Genomic DNA, 17410 nt, shown 5'->3' with positions numbered 1-17410 from the left:
TTATATTAACTTCTAGTTGCTATGGTAGCAAATGACCACAAATTTAGGAGCTTAAACAACAGAAAGGTAATCTTACGTTTCTGGAGGCCAGAAGTCCAATATGTCAAGGCGTAGGCATGTCTGGTTCTGTCCAGAAGCTACAGGTGAAAATCCATTTTTTTTTTGCCTACATCAACGTTTTGGTGGCTGTTAGCATTCTTTGGTTTGTGGCCATATCACTCCAATTTCTGTTTCCATTGTCACATCGCCTTCTCATCTTCCACTCAAATCCTCCTCTGCTTTCCCTCATAAGGATACTTCTGGTTACATTTATGGCCTGCCCAAAAAAAATCTAGAATCATTTCCGCAGCTCAAAACCCTTAATCATTTCTGTAAAGTCCCTTTTTACCATACCTGGCGACATTCACAGGATCCTGGGGTTAGGGCCTGGATCTCTTTGGGAGTCATTATTTTGTAGGACAAGGCCCACATGCAAAGAACTCATGCCTAAATCTTAGGTCAAGAAAGCCATGATGAAGCTGCCTTGAAATAAGTTTCCTCCAAGCCTAGGTGCAGTGGACCAGCACAAGCAACAGGAACAAAAGCAGGGTACTAGCGATACTTTGGCCTCAGAGTACCTTATTAGGTGGGTTCCACTGACTGGGGGTGGGGGTGGAGATGGGAACACACAGGTCCAGCCACCACTTCCTTATACCACATCATGCAAAGGAAATGTTTCCAATTGTTCTCTCAGACAGTGTCCAGGCTTCTGTCTCAATAGCTCCCAGCAAACACCTCACATCCCATTGACTCACAGAGTGATGTGCCTCTCTATAGCCCAGAAATGGACATCTCTTCTGTCTTAATCAACTTTAATGCAGACATTGTACAGTACCAGAGAGGACTGGTTTATCCAATGAAGATGTAGACATTTTCTTTGCAAAAAAGTGGCCTGATGAGCAGCAAAGGCAGCAGCATCACCAAGAAGAAATGCAGAGTCCCAGTTCCCATCCCAGACTACTGAATCAGAACCTGTGTTTTCACAGACCCCCAAATGACTCACCTGCACATCCAAGTTTGAGAAGCACTGATTAGCCTTATGAAGAAAGTGGAACGGATGTGAGGAATGGGAACAGGTGAGTGCTACAGATTGTCCTGTGCTGGTGTTAAATTGATTCTGACAGCACGCTCCATGGAGGAGAATGCAAGATGAGTAGAGCAGTTATCATTTATCAGTTTGAATATTCTCAGTGACAAATAAGAAACCTCCAATTTAAAAGACCACAAATAATGGTGGGTGGGGGGGAAATCATCTTATATCAAAATTGCTATAAGGCAGGGTAGCTCTGGAACTTGCTACTTCTTTTTAAAACCTTTCCTTGAAGACTCCTGCTGGGTCTCTGCTGACATTTTGTTGGCCAGGACAGGCATTCATGGCCACTTATTTTTTTTTTTTAAAGATTTATTTATGTATGCATACAAGCACGGGGTTACAGTCCAGAGGTGGGTGGGAGCAGTGAGAGGACTCACCAGAGACAGAGTGGGGAACAGAACAGGCAGACTGACTGAAATACACTGCTGAGGGGAGCAGCGGGCAAGTCAGGAGAGGTCTGCTGCGCCATGTGGGTTGCTCCCTGGCCAGGGATTTAACTTGCGCTGCAGTGGCTGCGGTTAGCTTCATAGGTTGTGTCTTAACCACTTGCGCCACCAGGGAGGTCCTCATGACCACTTCTAAGTCCATCTCTACCAAGAAAAGCAATGTCTGCATCACTGTTTGGACAATTCAAGATATATTGGTGACTCGTGAGAGGAAAGAGGGCACAACTAAACCAACTAGCCCCCTCTCAGCAAGGAAGAAAGGCCAATGATACTCACAGATCAGCCAAGGCCTCTTTGGCATCTTTGTGGAACTTGCTAAGGTTGCTACTTAAGTGCGTATCCTTATGTGAATATCCTTATGTGAGTATCCTTTCGAAAGTGTGCATCATTTCTTTTTAGTCATTATTTGAAAGCTCACCTTAAAATATTTAATTTCATTTATTTATACATCTTGTTTTAAAAAAATGAAATGAGGAAACATTTTAATAAGAAAAAGAAAATAAACCAAGACTAGCAGGAAAGTCTTTTCATGTTTATACTTCTGACTGAGTGTGACCAAAGGCAAAAGAAATAAAGACGACAGTTGACAGAACCCTTCAAGAAAAGGTCTTATTTGTTTTGTTTTAAGCAGCACAGCTTCCCTCTCCAAGGCCTGCAGCTGGGGGTCAGACTGTCGGTAACCACCAGGGCCACTAGCATCTTCAGTAGATGCTGCTTAAGCCCTGGGGTGCACATTTAAATCATGACATTTGGTCTGCCTCACAATGACTTTCTTCAGCAAGGCAAGAAAATTCAGTCTGTTATACAGACAAACATACATTAGATAAAGATTCTCTTTGCAAAAAGCATCGGTCGTTGTTCAAAGCTGCCATAACTCTATATAAACTTGGGCATCTCCTCTGAAACCTGTCCATGTCTTACTTGTCTTCAGTTTATTCTGGAATAGCTGTCTCTTCATCTGATAGTCAATACTCAAATATTGCCAAAGTATTAATTTTTTAAAATTAAAATTTTTCCTAATTAAATCTCTATACATATATACAAATCTATATATATAGATTTAATTAGGAAAAATTTTAATTTTAAAAAATACTTTGGCAATATTTGAGTATTGACTATCAGATGAAGAGGCAGCTATTCCAGAATAAACTGAATATAATGTTGAAAAAGAAATAGAGCACATGGCTGGTATGAAAAAGTAAAAGCAGATACACTCGCCTGCCACGCAAGTCAGAGGGCTTTAGACACTTAGACTTGTTTTCCTTCATTAAGGCGAAATACCAAATACATTCTGTTTCCTAAGCACCAGACCCACAACTGGGGTGACTAAGAAGGCAGTTCTTTATGCCCGCTGCTGCGTCAATCCTCTGTTGACATGACTCTTCTGCTGACGTGAGTGTTCATTGGGAAAGACTGGACAATCTAGAGTCCCTGGGGGCATAGCAGTGAATGGGTCCCCTCTCTCCTGGGCTCTGTTCAACAAGGAGCTCTCCAGCCACCATCAGCCCCCTGCCTTGTGGCTTCCAGTTGGTCGTGGTAGGGGGTAGGGGTGGTTTTGCACTGGCTTGATGTCATTGCTGAATGGATGGTTCCCTCATGTTTTCTTTTGTTCCCATTTTATTAGCAACCTCTCTGTGCAGAGGCGTTGGGAAAGTGTGGATACCGGAAGTAGATCACATGACAGATTTCACAGGCTTCAGAACGATCACATTGGCACTTCACCAGTCTCCAATAGGTTTTACTCTTAAAACATGGTTGTTTTTGAACATTCCACTTGCATTTTACAACAGAAAAAGCTTTTTACCATAATTGAAGATCCATGGCTGCCAAGTTCTATACTGGGCCCTTAAAATGCAGTCACTTGTTTAATGCTCTCAGTCAGCCTTTGCCATGTGTGGTGTTATCGCCACTTAAAATATGAGTGACTAAGGCTCAGAGAGAGAGGTTGTGACTTTCTCATGGTCACTCAGCAAGCAAGTGGTGAATCCAGAGTTAAAACCCAGATGTAATTGACATTCTTAAGGCCCCACCCTTTTGCAGCCTCCTGAGGAAGGAAGAAAGAGCAGAGCCCAGAGATGCAGCGACTTGGAAACCACAGACTCACAGATTGGCCTTTGGTGGCTGTCCCAGCTGCAAAGCGGGAAACATTAGCACCCCCTGCTTTTCCAGGAGGGAGAATCTTTTTCACGTATACCTATTTTGTTTTGGTAGGTATAAATGAGATATTTACTTATCCCCATATTCCCAGGAACTAATAGCATCTGACAACACCCAAAAACCACCAAATGCAACTGAATGGATGGCAAGGGGTAGGGATGGGGAGGGACACAGCAAAAGAGCTGGTGCCACAATTTTCCTTTATTTTTTTAAATAGCCACAACATATTATTTTTAGCTTGAACCTCAAATTTTAAATTCTTACCGTGTGGCATTGGGAAAAATACTAAACATCTCTGAGCTTTAAAGATAATATTGACCACACAGGTTTGTATAAATGAAATAGGGAAGATAAAGCATTGATTGCAGTCTCTGGATGGGACAGGTTGTGCTAAATGGTGGTTATCATCACCATCATAATGGTACTTCGCTAATATCAGGAATGATCATTTCAGGTCTGTTTCAAAGAGAGCGAGGCTCTGGGATGTCTGGCTGCAGAAATCTTGACCTGTCTTCTTAAGCCAAGAACATTAGTGTTTCATGACTCTCCAGAAAGGAATTTTTAAAAAAAATATTTATTTATTTATGCATACAAGAACTGGGGTACAGGCCAGAGGTATGGAGGTGATAGGTGACTCACCAGAGACAGAGTGGGGAACAGGACAGGCAGATCTACTGAAATACACTGCTGAGAGGAGCAGCGGGCGAGTCAGGAGAAGTCTGCTGTGCCATGTGTGTGGCTCCCTGGCTGGGGATCGAATTCGTGCAGCAGTGGCTGCAGACAGCATCATAGATTGCGTCTTAACCCCTTGCACCACCAGGGAGGCCCCAGGATGGAATTTCTTGTCACCTGGTCACATTGTTCTGCAGAGAATGGGCTCAGAAGCCAAAGAACATGGGCAGAACTCCCATAGGTTTCTATTTCCCACCCCAGTTGCCTCTTTCACAGCTCCATTACTTGGAGTTTGGCTGCTCTCCCATTCCTAGCCTAGCATCGCCTGATCATTTTAAGAAAAAAACATTGGAATATTCCCTTCCAGGGAATCTGTAGCCTAACTAGTGTTTTCCCCAATGAGTATTTTAAAACTAGAGATTTGTATGCCTCATCCAGTACCATTTTACCAGAAAAGGCAGCCGCAGGGAAAATGACTTAAAAGGACATGTGAAAGATGGACTCAGCCTATCTTCCTGGTAACAGAAATATTGCTATTATTAATATCATGCACTTAGAGAGCGCTGCTTTCCCAAGGAGCTCAAAGCATTGTACATATATTATTTCTCCTTGCCACATGCAAGGAAGGTAAAAGACAGGAAGAGGCAATCTTCAGAAAAACAGTTTACTGAAATACATTTGGGCTGAACTGGAACCAGACCCCCGTCTGGTAGCAGAGAGCAAATGAATCATGTTCCTGGCAGCACCTGATTTCCTGTTACATTTTGCTGAATGCCAGGGGCGGGGAGCGCTCCCTCTGAGTAAGACCTCCTGCACCCACACCTCAGCAGAGACATGGGGCTGTGTTTCTTGCTACTCAGAAACCTTTGGGACCACAGCTGACCTGGGTCCTAGCCCCCCACACCCTGCTGCCTTCCACTCCCATGAAGTGGGGCAGCCTGTTCCTGGCATTGTGTTGCTCTTGATTCCTGACTTTCTTTATTCAAGGATGTTTGTGAAATTATGTAGATAGTTTGTGAAATTCTGTGTAATATGTCACAGGCCCTCTCCCTGTGAAGGTTCCTGGGTATTTTTTTAAAGATTTACTTATTTACGCATACAAGAACTGGGGTACAGGCCAGAGGTGCAGGGGGTAAGAGGATTCACCAGAGACAGAGTGGGGAACAGAACAGGCAGACAGACTGAAATACAATGCTGAGGGGAGCAGCGGGTGAGTCCAGAGAGGTCTGTTTCACCATGTGGGCAGCTCCCTGGTGGGGGATTGAACTCGTGCTGCAGTGGCTGTGGAAAACTTCATAGGTTGCATCTTAACCCCTTGTGCCACCAGGGAGGCCCATCTTGGGTATATTTAGGGTTGGGTTGTGGAAGATGTGCAGGGTGGAGCTCTCCTGCTGCCCCACCCACCCTGAGGTGTGGTGCACCAGTTGTCCGTGAATGGAGGCAATTTTTTCACGCTCTACATGCTCTACACGCTCAGCTTTAGTTCACATCTAGAGTGTGTCATATGTAAATTCATCCTCACTAAAATTATACTTAATTGCTATTGTAAGAGGCTATAGGTTCACATTAGATAAATGTTTTGCCACATCTGAGCTGCAGCCTCATTGTGGGAGGTGGAAATCTCAGACAAAGTTAGAGACATTAGGTGATAGTGTGAATACTCCAAGGGCTCCTGAGTACTGTGTGGTGGAGAAATCTTTAGGTGTCAGATTCCAACAGTGGGGAGTTTCAAATTCCAAACCCATATATATTCACCTGTATGTTCTGGGAAAGTTCATTCATCCTTCTAAGTTGCAATTTTCCCATCTATAAAAGAAAATCATGACATATATTGAAAGGGGCTAGTTACGAGACATAAAAGACACACACTTCCTCCTATACTTTCTCATAAAGGTGAACTCAGCATAAGACTGTGGGAAACTTTGTCTCCCTGTTTTGCTTTCAGAAATGTTGGTGTTCCCAGGCTATGGTAGCATTGGATATGCCCCTTTAGAAAATGGCCAAAAAATACTGCCATTTCATAACTATTTACTGTAAGAAAAGTGTTTTCATTTGTTTATTTAGCCAGCAAGAGAACAAATATTGGGCCAACATTGGGGCACTGGGCTAAGGACTCCAGACACGGTAATAGAAAATCCCTCCCCTCCAGGAGTGGCGGCTGCTGTGTTTGATCAGTGTCCCCCCAGTTAGTGATATCAAACCCTGCGTGGCCTGAGTAGAATTGTTGTCCAAGAAGCAAGAAAGGAAACAACAAACTCTCCTCTGAGTCGATGTAGCCCTGGGATTCAGCAATTCCAACCACACCAATTACAGCTTTTCTGTCAGGACTGACCTTTGAGGAGATTGCCTCAATTATTAAAGGTCAGCATCTCCTGGTGCTGGCACCAGCAAACTGAGCACAGCAGTGAAACAGAGTCAGATCACCCGGCAGAAGGCTCTGCCTCTGCCTCTGCCACCCAAGGCTGTCCCACACCTTTGCAACATGGTGGTTAAAAAGCTTGCACAGGCAAGGTGTAGGCTGTAGATAAGCACTTACACATGTCAATGTAAGTAAGTTGGGTGGGATTGTTTTATTAGTAGCTCAAACTACGTTTTCATAGATAATAAGTAGATACACCAAAAGAAAACAATTCCAAGGGTCGTGTACTATGCACAAGACTTAAGGTGTATAAATTGGGGCTATCTTATTCAGATTTTAGAGAACGCAATCCCCCAGGTAAGAGAGAAATGGGACAAGGACATGCTCTAGCAAGTTCCTGAGTCTCATTTTGCAGCCTTGACACCAACTCCAAGAAGAGAAATTACATTCCCTGACATTACCTATAAGGATAATGGTGACTTTTTTTTTTTTTTAAGATTTATTTATTTACACAAGAACCGGGGTATAGGCCAGAGGTGTGGGAGGGTGAGATGATTCACCAGAGACAGAGTGGGGAACAGAACAGGCAGACTGACTGAAATACACTGCTGAAGGGAGCAGCAGGTGAGGCAGGAGAGGTCTTATGCCTCACAACGTTGCTCTCAACCCACTGCGCCACCGGGAGGCCCCAGTGGTGACTCTTGAGCTAGATGTAATTCCCTGTCATGAAGCTCCATCTCTGGGGACTATGCGACTCTGTCCCCTCGCCTAAGGAATAGAAGACAGAGCAGATTGAATGTTCTCTTCAGAGGGACAAGAGTTCAGTGACAACAGGAGCTGGGTCAGCCTCCCGGTGATTCTATGGAATTAGCTTCCCGTCTATAGAGATTTTTCTGTGAACCAAGTCCAACCCTGTGTTTACAATTCCAAAGACATGTCCAGTTTTGTGTCATCAGATGGCAAAACTGGTTTATTCTCTGGTCAGGGGCACACAATCAGGTTGAGAACTAGTTTTGAGGCCATTTTCACAAAGCTTAGATGTCCTTGCCAGGGAGCAGGCTGGGTGGGAGATCTAACTCTTGTGCTCTAGACATTTGGTTTGTTTTTTAACTCTGGTTTTCAGCAGAAGATCTTTTATAAGGTACTACTATTTTTTTTTTTTTTTGTGGGACCCTCGCCCAGCGGCCGGGGATCGAACCAGCACTGCAGAGGCCTCAGGCAGCCTCGCAACCCAGCGCTCAACTGCTGCGCCACCAGGGGAGGCCCTGATAAGGTACTACTATTAACAGACTTCTTTGCTCACTTTTCTTAGAGTAATGTTGATAGCAGGACCTTTTCTGACATAGTTAATTATTTATGTTGCTCATTGGTTAGTCTTCCAATTTATAAAACTTGGACTTTACAGATCATGGAGAACAGCTTTTAACATCTGGGTCCCAAGGTCAATGAAGAGGTTGAATTCCTTATAATTAAATGCAAGTCATTTGGGACATGTACATTTTTCTGGTGAAAAGAGCTGATGATTGTATCAGATTCTTGAAGAAGTCAGTGACTGAGAACAGATTAAAAACCACCGATAAGACAAAGTATCCTTAGCTCTGATAGCTGATAAGTGACTGACAGACATCAAGGGTCAATTGTCACTACACAGAGAAGAAACAGGGAAGATCTGTCAGCAAGAAGAACTGGTTGACTCAAAAGGATGAAATTTGAACCATGGGCATGTAGTCTGGCTCAAGTGGAATTTATTTTTCGTCTTCTTTTACTTGTGTGCTGGCTTCACAATAGACTTCATCCTCCCATTCTGTGTTGAATTTATTATGAAAAAGATTTGTCCAGAGAGGGCCTCCCCTGGTGGCACAGTGGTTGAGTGCTGGGTTGCGAGGCTGCCTGCAGCCTCTGCAGTGCCAGTTCGATCCCCGCCACCGGCGACGGTCCCACAAAAAAAAAAAAAAAAAAAAAAGATTTGTCCAGAGAGACACCTTACTTCCATCACACATAAATTGTAATTTCACACACTTCTTACATCCAGCAAATCGGAAAGCCTGACAAATTTGAACTGTGTCATATACTGGCAAGATAATGCTTTTCCTTCTCTCACTTGGAAGAACACCATCCCGTTACCCAATCTTCTGTGAAGCTAGTCACACACAGCTGGAAAGCACAAAGTTAATGAGTAGAACTACCAGAACCCCAATAACTCAAAAAAAGCCCTGGAGAAAACATTCATCAAGCAAATGAGAATTGCTTAAAACCTCCCTAAGTAATAAACTCAAACAAATTAGAAAATATAACAAACAAATCAAGAATCAAATGTTTTGGAAAAGAAAGACACAGAGAACAAGAAAAAAGAAAAGGCTCCTACTAACTAAAGGGTAATTGCCAAAAAGTAAGTAAGGCAAAAAATTTGATGAAATGATTTAAGTCTAAGAAATTTCTCAGAAAATAGAGGAGAAAGGCAGAGATGGGAAGGGGGAGCATGCAAGACAAGAGATGAAAGTTCTGGGGAGTTTCTATTAGATCTGTCAGCTTCTTAGAAAGAAAGAATTAGAAAAACAAAGGGAAGTAAATTATCTATGTGAAGAGATATTTTTCAAGAGTCAAAGTATTCCAGAAAATGGGATTCTCCACTTGAGAAGGTACACTAAGTGCTGATTCCAAATGATGAAAAGAAACCTTTGTCCAGACATAGCCTTATGAAATCAGAAGACCAGGGATGAAGAGCCCCAGATCTTTCAGAAACTATTATTATTTTAATCTACAAAGAAAGAGGCTAGGACTGACTTCGATATTCCTAAAAACTACTTTGGATGCTAGAAGACAAGCAATGTGAAATGGTGTTCTACCTAGAATTTTATGTCAACTCAAGTAGGATGTTACAATAGAAATTCTTTTAGCTAACAAGGACTCAGAAAATTCCATCTCAAAACTGGTAAGAGTGAAGTAAGATTGAGAAGAGTGGAGAAGGGGTAGCTAAATACCCAGAGTTGTCAAACTTATGTCATGGCTTTGTCTGGGGGGATACTGCTCACTTCCATGGAAAGCTCACCACGCCTCCTTGCTGTTGCTTTCCCCAGACACTGGACTCTCACACTGTGGCTTGGAGTCCACAGAAACTCAATATTTGTCTGTTGCCACAATACCACCTTCCATTCCAGAGCAAATACTCCATGGCTCCTGTAACTTTGAGTCACTAGTTCCCAATTTAAAGTCCTAAGTAGGGAAATCTGATAAGTAAATCCTAGGTAACTTGTCCACAGCCTAGATGCAGAAGCTATTAGGAAAGTGGAGTGTAGGCCTTTAAATTTCCTATTGAGGAAATTTGGCTTTGACCCCCCAAAAAGATGTGTACTGTAGAAAATCCCTCAGGGTGAAAAAGAGTTTAGATCCTGAATAGAAAAACATCCAAATGTCTTCAGAAGATAATCTGGCCTACACAGTAGGAGATAACTTAAAGTTCAAAAAACATACTAAAATAAAAAGTAAATTTAAAACATCAAGAAAAGTAAATAGGGCCTCCCCTGGTGGTGCAGGTGGTTAAGCACAGCGCTATGAAGCTGTACGCAGTCTCTGCAGTGCTGGTTTGATTCCCACAGGCCAGTGAGTTACCCACATGGCATGGCAGACCTCTCCTGTCTTGCCCACTGCTCCCCTCAGAGGTGTATTTCAGTCAGTCTGCCTGTTCTGTTCCCCACTCTGTCTCTGGTGAATCCTCTTACACTCCTGCACATCTGGCCTGTGCCCCAGTTCTTGTATGCATGAATAAATAAATCTTTTTTTTTTTTAAAAAAGAAAAGTAAATAAACAAAAGAGAAGAAGCAGAATGGTCCTCCTAAGAAGCAAAGTAGAATATTGTTTGATTTTATGTCATTGATTGAGGGGAATAGCATAATTTTAACTATAATGCTAAACATGTTCTTAGATGAGGTGAGACCTGCAAAGAAAGAAATGTAATCCAAGCATGCAATTCAATACAGCAATGAACAAAATTTACAGTCATAATAAGCTAAACCAGTTCTTTTCTTTTAGATTTTTACTATCAATTTGTGAACAAAGTATGTTTATTCATAGTCATAGTACAGAAAGTTAATATAGAGAATCTTGGCAATGTCAACTTGTAGGTGACTGGGGGATAGAGGGAGGAGGAGAAAGTTGGAGAGAAAGGAGACACAAATATCTTCATCTCACCAGTAGGGTGTCCAGAACTACTTTGAAAGCCAATGGTACAAGAAATAGAATAGCATTTAAAGCTACAAAGAGGAACACGGGAAGTTTTACGATCAAATGCTGGGAACCGAGAGGAGAAGGGGGCAGCATAAGTGACCCAGATCTTCATCTTTCATTCTGAGAAGTCAATAAAAAAGTTTTTAAATTGAACAAATCAAGAATTGGAGTCACAAGCATATCCCCAGAGGTAAGGTGATAGCCTTGAACCACTCAAAACTGACAGAGTTGAGGCTGCTTTTTGGGAGTGTAGACGAGAATGAAGAGATGAAAGAGAACCCCTGCTTGCAGTCATCCTTTAAGTTATTATTATGTAGCTATATAACATTTATAAGCTTGAAGTTAAATGTAAATTAAAATTATTTTTCTTTTTAGCTTTTTCTTTTTATTGTATCTATATAAGATGATGGATGCTAACTAAAATTATTATGGTAATCATTTCACAATATGTAAGTCAAACCATTTTGCTGTGTATTACTGTGATAAATACCAACTGCATCTCACTAAAACTGGGGGGGGTGGAATTTTAATGAAATAAAATTACAAAAAAAGAAAACTAACCAATACAGCATCTATTTACTTATTTCTTACGTTTAATGGGTAGAATTAAAAACAGACTTGTGATATTAAACACAGAAAAGAAACCCAGATTATTTAAAAATGATTTGCTGTATTTTCCCATCTTTATTTTTGTCATGCACTACAGAGAAATAATTTATTTTAATTTTACTGATAATTATTCCAAGAAATATGTTTAAGAAGCAGTTTAAATATGTAATATATATGAGCCCAAAGTATAAATTAAGACATAAGTTTCCAAATTCCTTTTGGCAAATGCAGATTTGCATAGAATTTCTTTTCTTTTCTTTTTTTTGGTGTTGCTACCATATGAATTTCAATTCTAAAAGACATCAGCAAAGATCTGCAACTAAAAACTGTATTTTCAAACTAAGCACCTTCCTTTGACAGAAGTTGTTGAGTTCTGCAATTAATTCTTGTCTGTAGATCAATGGATCGCATAAATGGTAGATCAGCCTTGACGAGATGGAACAAATATAATCATTAGCGAAATCCTAGCTACACAGAACAGTCAACTGTGAATTTAGGTCAGTTTGTCTGCTCTGAAACACTTTTCCTGTGTATTATTTCATTCTTGACTAGTCCTTATTATGTGTTTGACATGTTTTGCAATTGTTCATAGGCAATTTGGAATTTTCACTTATAGAACAATTTACTTGGATGTGAATGTGCAGAACATTGTTAATTTGGGTTTTGTTATGTTTTTTAATCAACAAGAGTGTTTTAAGACAGTGTAGGAAATACAACGCCATAAGTATTCATGATTTGGGAATAATACCTGTGGTTAAAATAACCAGTAGATGTCAGGGGGCGTGTAGGGAGGAAAGTAGGTCTGTTAAAAGTATGGGATTAAAGCAGTGTTCTGTCTCCAGAAGACAAGACAATCTGGACTTGAGGTTAGTATCACCCTAAAGAATTTGAGGAAGGGCAAAATCAAAGAGGAACAAAAGTGGTATGGTTGCTTTACAACAGGAACTTACAATTTGGCAGGCAATGGAATGGGCCCACAAATGGGACTTCCTTAGGCATACAAGGGGGTACCTACCTTTTTAATCATCAAGGGACTTCTGAGGATACCAACTGGGTTCATGCACCATTGCTTCTTCCCATGGATCTTTGTGGCTGGATGTGATAAATTTTCAGGTGAAATTAGTATAACAGATTTTTAATTCTCTGGCAACTACATTAAAAAGATTTTAAAAATTCATGAAGGTAATTGTAATAAAATGTAATAAAATATTTTTTATTTTTCTACTACATCCTTTTCAATATGCAAAATTAAAGAGATACTTTACATTATTTTCTATCCAAATCTACTGTCCTTTACACATACAGCACATATTTATTCAGTTCAGCTATATTTCAAGTACTTAATTAATCACTTATGGGTAATGGCCAGCATATAGGATAAAGCAGTCTGGTTCTCAAAGGCTTATTGTTGCTCACCATGAATTTGCCCTAATTTTCTCAGACTGGGGCATTATCATTCAGGTAGGACGTGGCTTTTGAGTGGCCCTCTCATGGACACTGTCATGCCATTAAAAGCTGAAGGTGGTAGGCGTAGCTCCAGTAAACAGAAATCGAACTGAGTTTCAAGGAGTCATATTGTACTTGGAACTTTCAACAATGAGAACTTTCAGGAAACAAATGACATGCCCTGTCTTGTATTTCTTGTCACTGGGGGAGCCAAGCAGCAGTTAATGCCCACTTGGGCTAGAATTCAGTGATTCACTGAAGGCTTCTATCAGATGATCGCTCAAGTTCCTTTAAATCATGAGATTCTGTAATTGAATTAAACTTGAAGCATTCTTCCAACAAAACTTAGTTTTATTTTTTTGACCTTCATTTAGAAAGCATTAGAAAACGCTTTGACAGCATTTTATTTTCAGAGAAAACAAGGTCACTTCTATAGTTACACAAAGAATCTGAGAATTTTGGTGACCATTGAAAGAGTTTTAGAGAAAAAAATGAAGTTTTTGGAGAGGTAAAGGAGAAATACTCTCTTTAACCCCTTGCTTCTGGTGTTCGTTTTACTAGTGTCAACTAGGCCTAAATGAATATTTACTCTCCATGGTAGGCCGGATGGTAGTTCACTTTATAAATGAAATTCTAACTATAATCAAATATAAAATTAAATAATATTTGCAGAGATAGATTTTCTATAGTATGGAACTCAGTAGGTTTTCTAGAATATTGGATTGATAAATACATATAGGATAGAACTCAGAGAATTGTTGTTTATTATAGTCACTTTTTTTCCCCCAAAAAAATGTTATATCAGTGTATATGCTTCCTGCTTGTTGCCAGGAAGACCTTGATGTGCTCTAGGTCTGACTGGTGCCAGGCACTCACCTGCCTCCAGCCAGGAAGAGAAACTCATCCCAGTCAGACTGTGGGATTCTTCTTGCTTTCAACCTGGAAGACAAAAAAAAAAAAAAAAGGAGCATTTTTGAAAGTGGAAAACCATAAAGAAATGAAGTAGATAACATGGAGAAGAGTGAGATTATATTGTCTTTTGCAATAGCACTCATTTTTATTTGTCTTTTAATGGCTAAATGTAAGTTTTCCTAGAAATCTGCAAATTTTCTTTAACTAGTATTTTTGCTTATTTTCAATATGCAGGTGCTTTCAATGTTTGTGGATAGTCTGTTTTTTAACTTTTTTACTCAAGTTTATTCTCCATGGGCCCTACACCCAATTCAAGTCCTGCTTCTCATGCAATGTGCTTGCACTGCCCTTCTAAATGAGTGTATGACTTCATGTGCACATGTACACAAACATACAACCCATACACACATTCATACACACACCCCCACACACACAGACACATCCACCCACACACTCATACACAGACACACCTGTACTCACACATGCCTGTACACACACAGAGCAACACCGGTGTCCACTCTATTAAAGGAGCAGTTTGCTCTCTGTGATGCCATGGGAGGTAGCCAGAGTGCCTCCTGCTACTCTTCATCTTCCTAAGCACTCTCTCACATATTGGTTACCAGATCCTTCTAAGACCTATTTTATAGCCTTTAGTTCTATCTTCAAAGAGTAGCTTAGGCCATGGAAGAATCTCCAGAGTGTTGAATGGTACTCTTGTCCTACTTAGAAAGCAATTCCTCAGGTAAAAATGGAGAGTTCTTTCCTTTTGTTCACTCATTGCTGAATTCACTAGCTTAGTCATCCATTCATCTAATAGACATTATTTCTAAACACCCACACTATGCCAGCTCTTGGATGAGGAAAGTAAAATCCTGTGCCCTTAGTGAATTCACAATAAGTAGGGATCATATTTGTCAAGGCACTAACTTTATTACAATGTGACAAATCAGGCAGGGGACAAGCATGCAAGGCATCCTGCTGCGGGCATGCGGGTGGGCGTGACAAGCTCTGCCCACCTCCCACAAGAGATGGCATGGAGCCAGGCTGCAGGAATGCTGCACATTTCTGGCACTTGGCAGAGGACAGGGGCTGCTTCCCAGGTGGAGCAAACAAAGCAGGAGTGTACAGGGCATATGGGGAGCGACAGGTGGTATGGGGTGACTGGTGGTTGGACTCAAGGTTCTAAGAGCCAAGAGTGGGCAGGTTATGAAGAACATGGGCCTGCATCTGGCCTGGGACCTTCATAGTTCTCCTTTGACTTTCAGAATGTTTTTAATTCTAGGTTTAAACATGGAGGCTGGAGGGTTTTCTAGAACGTTCAATTGATAAACACAAGAAGAATGAAGGTATAATTTTGGTGGTGATAGCAGTGGTGGCAGCTTCTTGCCTTTCCTGTACCACCTCCTCTCCCTATAACATAGTGAGAATGCATGTTTTTGTAATAATTTTGCAAACAATAGTACATAGAATGCCTGGCTATGGGGAAATTTGGGTGCCACTCAGTACTAGCTTTCTACTCAAAAACAAGATGCCCTTATCTCATGGACATAAAATGTTAATGAGCAGGGCCTCTGTGCCCACTGGGAACCTCCCATGGGTTGGCTCTGCTGTGGAGAGCTCTGGAGATTACTGAGTAGAATGTCAGAATTCAAGTGACCTCAAAGCCCTATTGTGATCAAATGGCCCTTTGCATGAATGGGGATGTTCACGCTCGCTCAGGCCTGTGGCCACAGAAAAAGGAGCTAACCCAACATAACTAGATGAGCAATGTAATCTTAGTTAAGCAACATGGTCCCAGGATTGTTTTCCCCCAAATTTAAGCAATAGATCCCATGGGAAAGTAGAAAAATTGAACATAAAATTGTTGTCTTGCTTGAGTTGTGATATCTGAAAAGCCACCACAATAGAAATGGCTGATGAGTCATGTTGACATGACTGGGGACATGTACTCACATCTTATGAACCAAGATCAATTCATATATATCATATGTCGCTTAATGTGTGTGTGTGTGAGTGTGTGTGAGTGTGTGTGTGTGTGTGTGTGTGTGTGTGTAGTCTACTAATCAGATTGACCACAGCTGCTCGGATCCCAATAAAAAGGAGGGATTGGGGTCAAAATAAGGGGGTTGCAATTGTATGGGGAATATAAAAATAAAATTAAAAAATAATAATAAATACATCTTTAAAAAATTAAAAAAATAATTAATTAAAAAAAAGAATATCAAGGCCTGACTTTTGATAAAGGACTTCCTTGTACATAAGGTTAATTCTAAACCTTTGCTGCTGACCTAAGCACCCCACTTCTCCAGTCTTAAAATGAACAGAGTTATAGGCATCCAGACTTGCAAACTCACAACCATAAATATTTTTCTGAGCTCACAGAAGTCCACCCCAGAAACACCTTCATGCATTTCAGAAAGGGATGTGAGAGATCAATGAATTGAATTTTGTAAACATAAGCTTCTTACACTTAAACTGGTTTCTCAAAAATCTGCAAAATCTGTCTCAGCTTTTCTTATCTATGATCTACCATCACATCTCTCAGGATTGATCCCTACCCTGACCACTACCACTCATCCACGAAGTTTGTTACTTTCAATTTGCTCAATTTCTTCTCCCCTTCTTAGAAAGCCAAACTCTTTTTCTCTTACCTAAATCCTTACCCTTCTAGCTGTTGCAGCTCTGGCTTATTTTTCATATTATCTATAATTCTTTCTCCAATAATCTCTAAGAAAACACAAATAACCCCACTTCCTTCATATTCCTTTCAGTGATTATGTATTGGGTGTCCAATTTATGTTAGTATTACGTGCTGTGAAGAATATAAATGTAGATTAAGGTTCTTGTCCTAGAGCTTACAATTTAAAGAAGAAGTTAGTGAAATTGACAAGTATATCAATAAGGCATGGTGAAATAAATGCCAAATGAAGGTTGAAACTCTGTGCTTTGAGAACCCAAAGGAAAGCAAGATGACATGACTAAAGTGATGAGACCAAAGAGGTTGTGCTGGAATTGTGCCTTGATGAAGGATCTTTGATTTCTGATTGCTTTCAGCATTTGTTGTATCTTGCATTGCAACATTTAATTAAACTCAATGTGACAGTTTTTTGAAAACACACGATTTGTTTCATGACCAATTTTGTCAACCATAGGTGGATCTGATCTCCCTGGCAGGGTGGATTCCTTTCATGCAAAGCCTGTCATCTTTTACTCCTGTATTTCCAGACACCCAGCATGTGCTTAATTAACCCAGGCTTTGTCTTAGGCACATAGTCATCATCATGATGGGTGTCAATAGATATGGTTACTTCACACGATCTGCAGTTGGAGGACCTAAGACCTCCTTTAAAACAGAGTATGTTGTTTAGAGTCCTACTAGGCAATGTGATGCATTTCAAAATACTACTGTCCTCTTTAAAACTGTGGCACCACTAGAGTCTAAAAATACCCCCA

At 40.8% G+C, this 17410-nt stretch overlaps 1 long non-coding RNA gene across 4 annotated transcripts in view; it reads right to left on the bottom strand.

Annotated features, from left to right (window-relative positions):
- Positions 1 to 17410, bottom strand: part of LOC119238588 (uncharacterized) — a 101978-nt gene that overhangs the window by 20702 nt on the left and 63866 nt on the right. For all 4 annotated transcript variants that reach the window (XR_008554125.1, XR_008554126.1, XR_005123600.2 and 1 more), the window contains 4 exons: positions 13922 to 13984; positions 12615 to 12691; positions 6163 to 6213; positions 77 to 316 (listed from right to left, as the gene is read on the bottom strand). This is a non-coding gene — a long non-coding RNA (uncharacterized LOC119238588). The remainder of the gene's footprint in view (positions 1 to 76; positions 317 to 6162; positions 6214 to 12614; positions 12692 to 13921; positions 13985 to 17410) is intronic.

Source organism: Talpa occidentalis, unplaced genomic scaffold (assembly GCF_014898055.3).
Source record: "Talpa occidentalis isolate TD23 unplaced genomic scaffold, MPIMG_talOcc4v2.1 talOcc4.11, whole genome shotgun sequence".
Lineage (NCBI taxonomy): Eukaryota > Metazoa > Chordata > Mammalia > Eulipotyphla > Talpidae > Talpa > Talpa occidentalis.
This window is presented reverse-complemented; position numbering and strand designations above follow the sequence as displayed.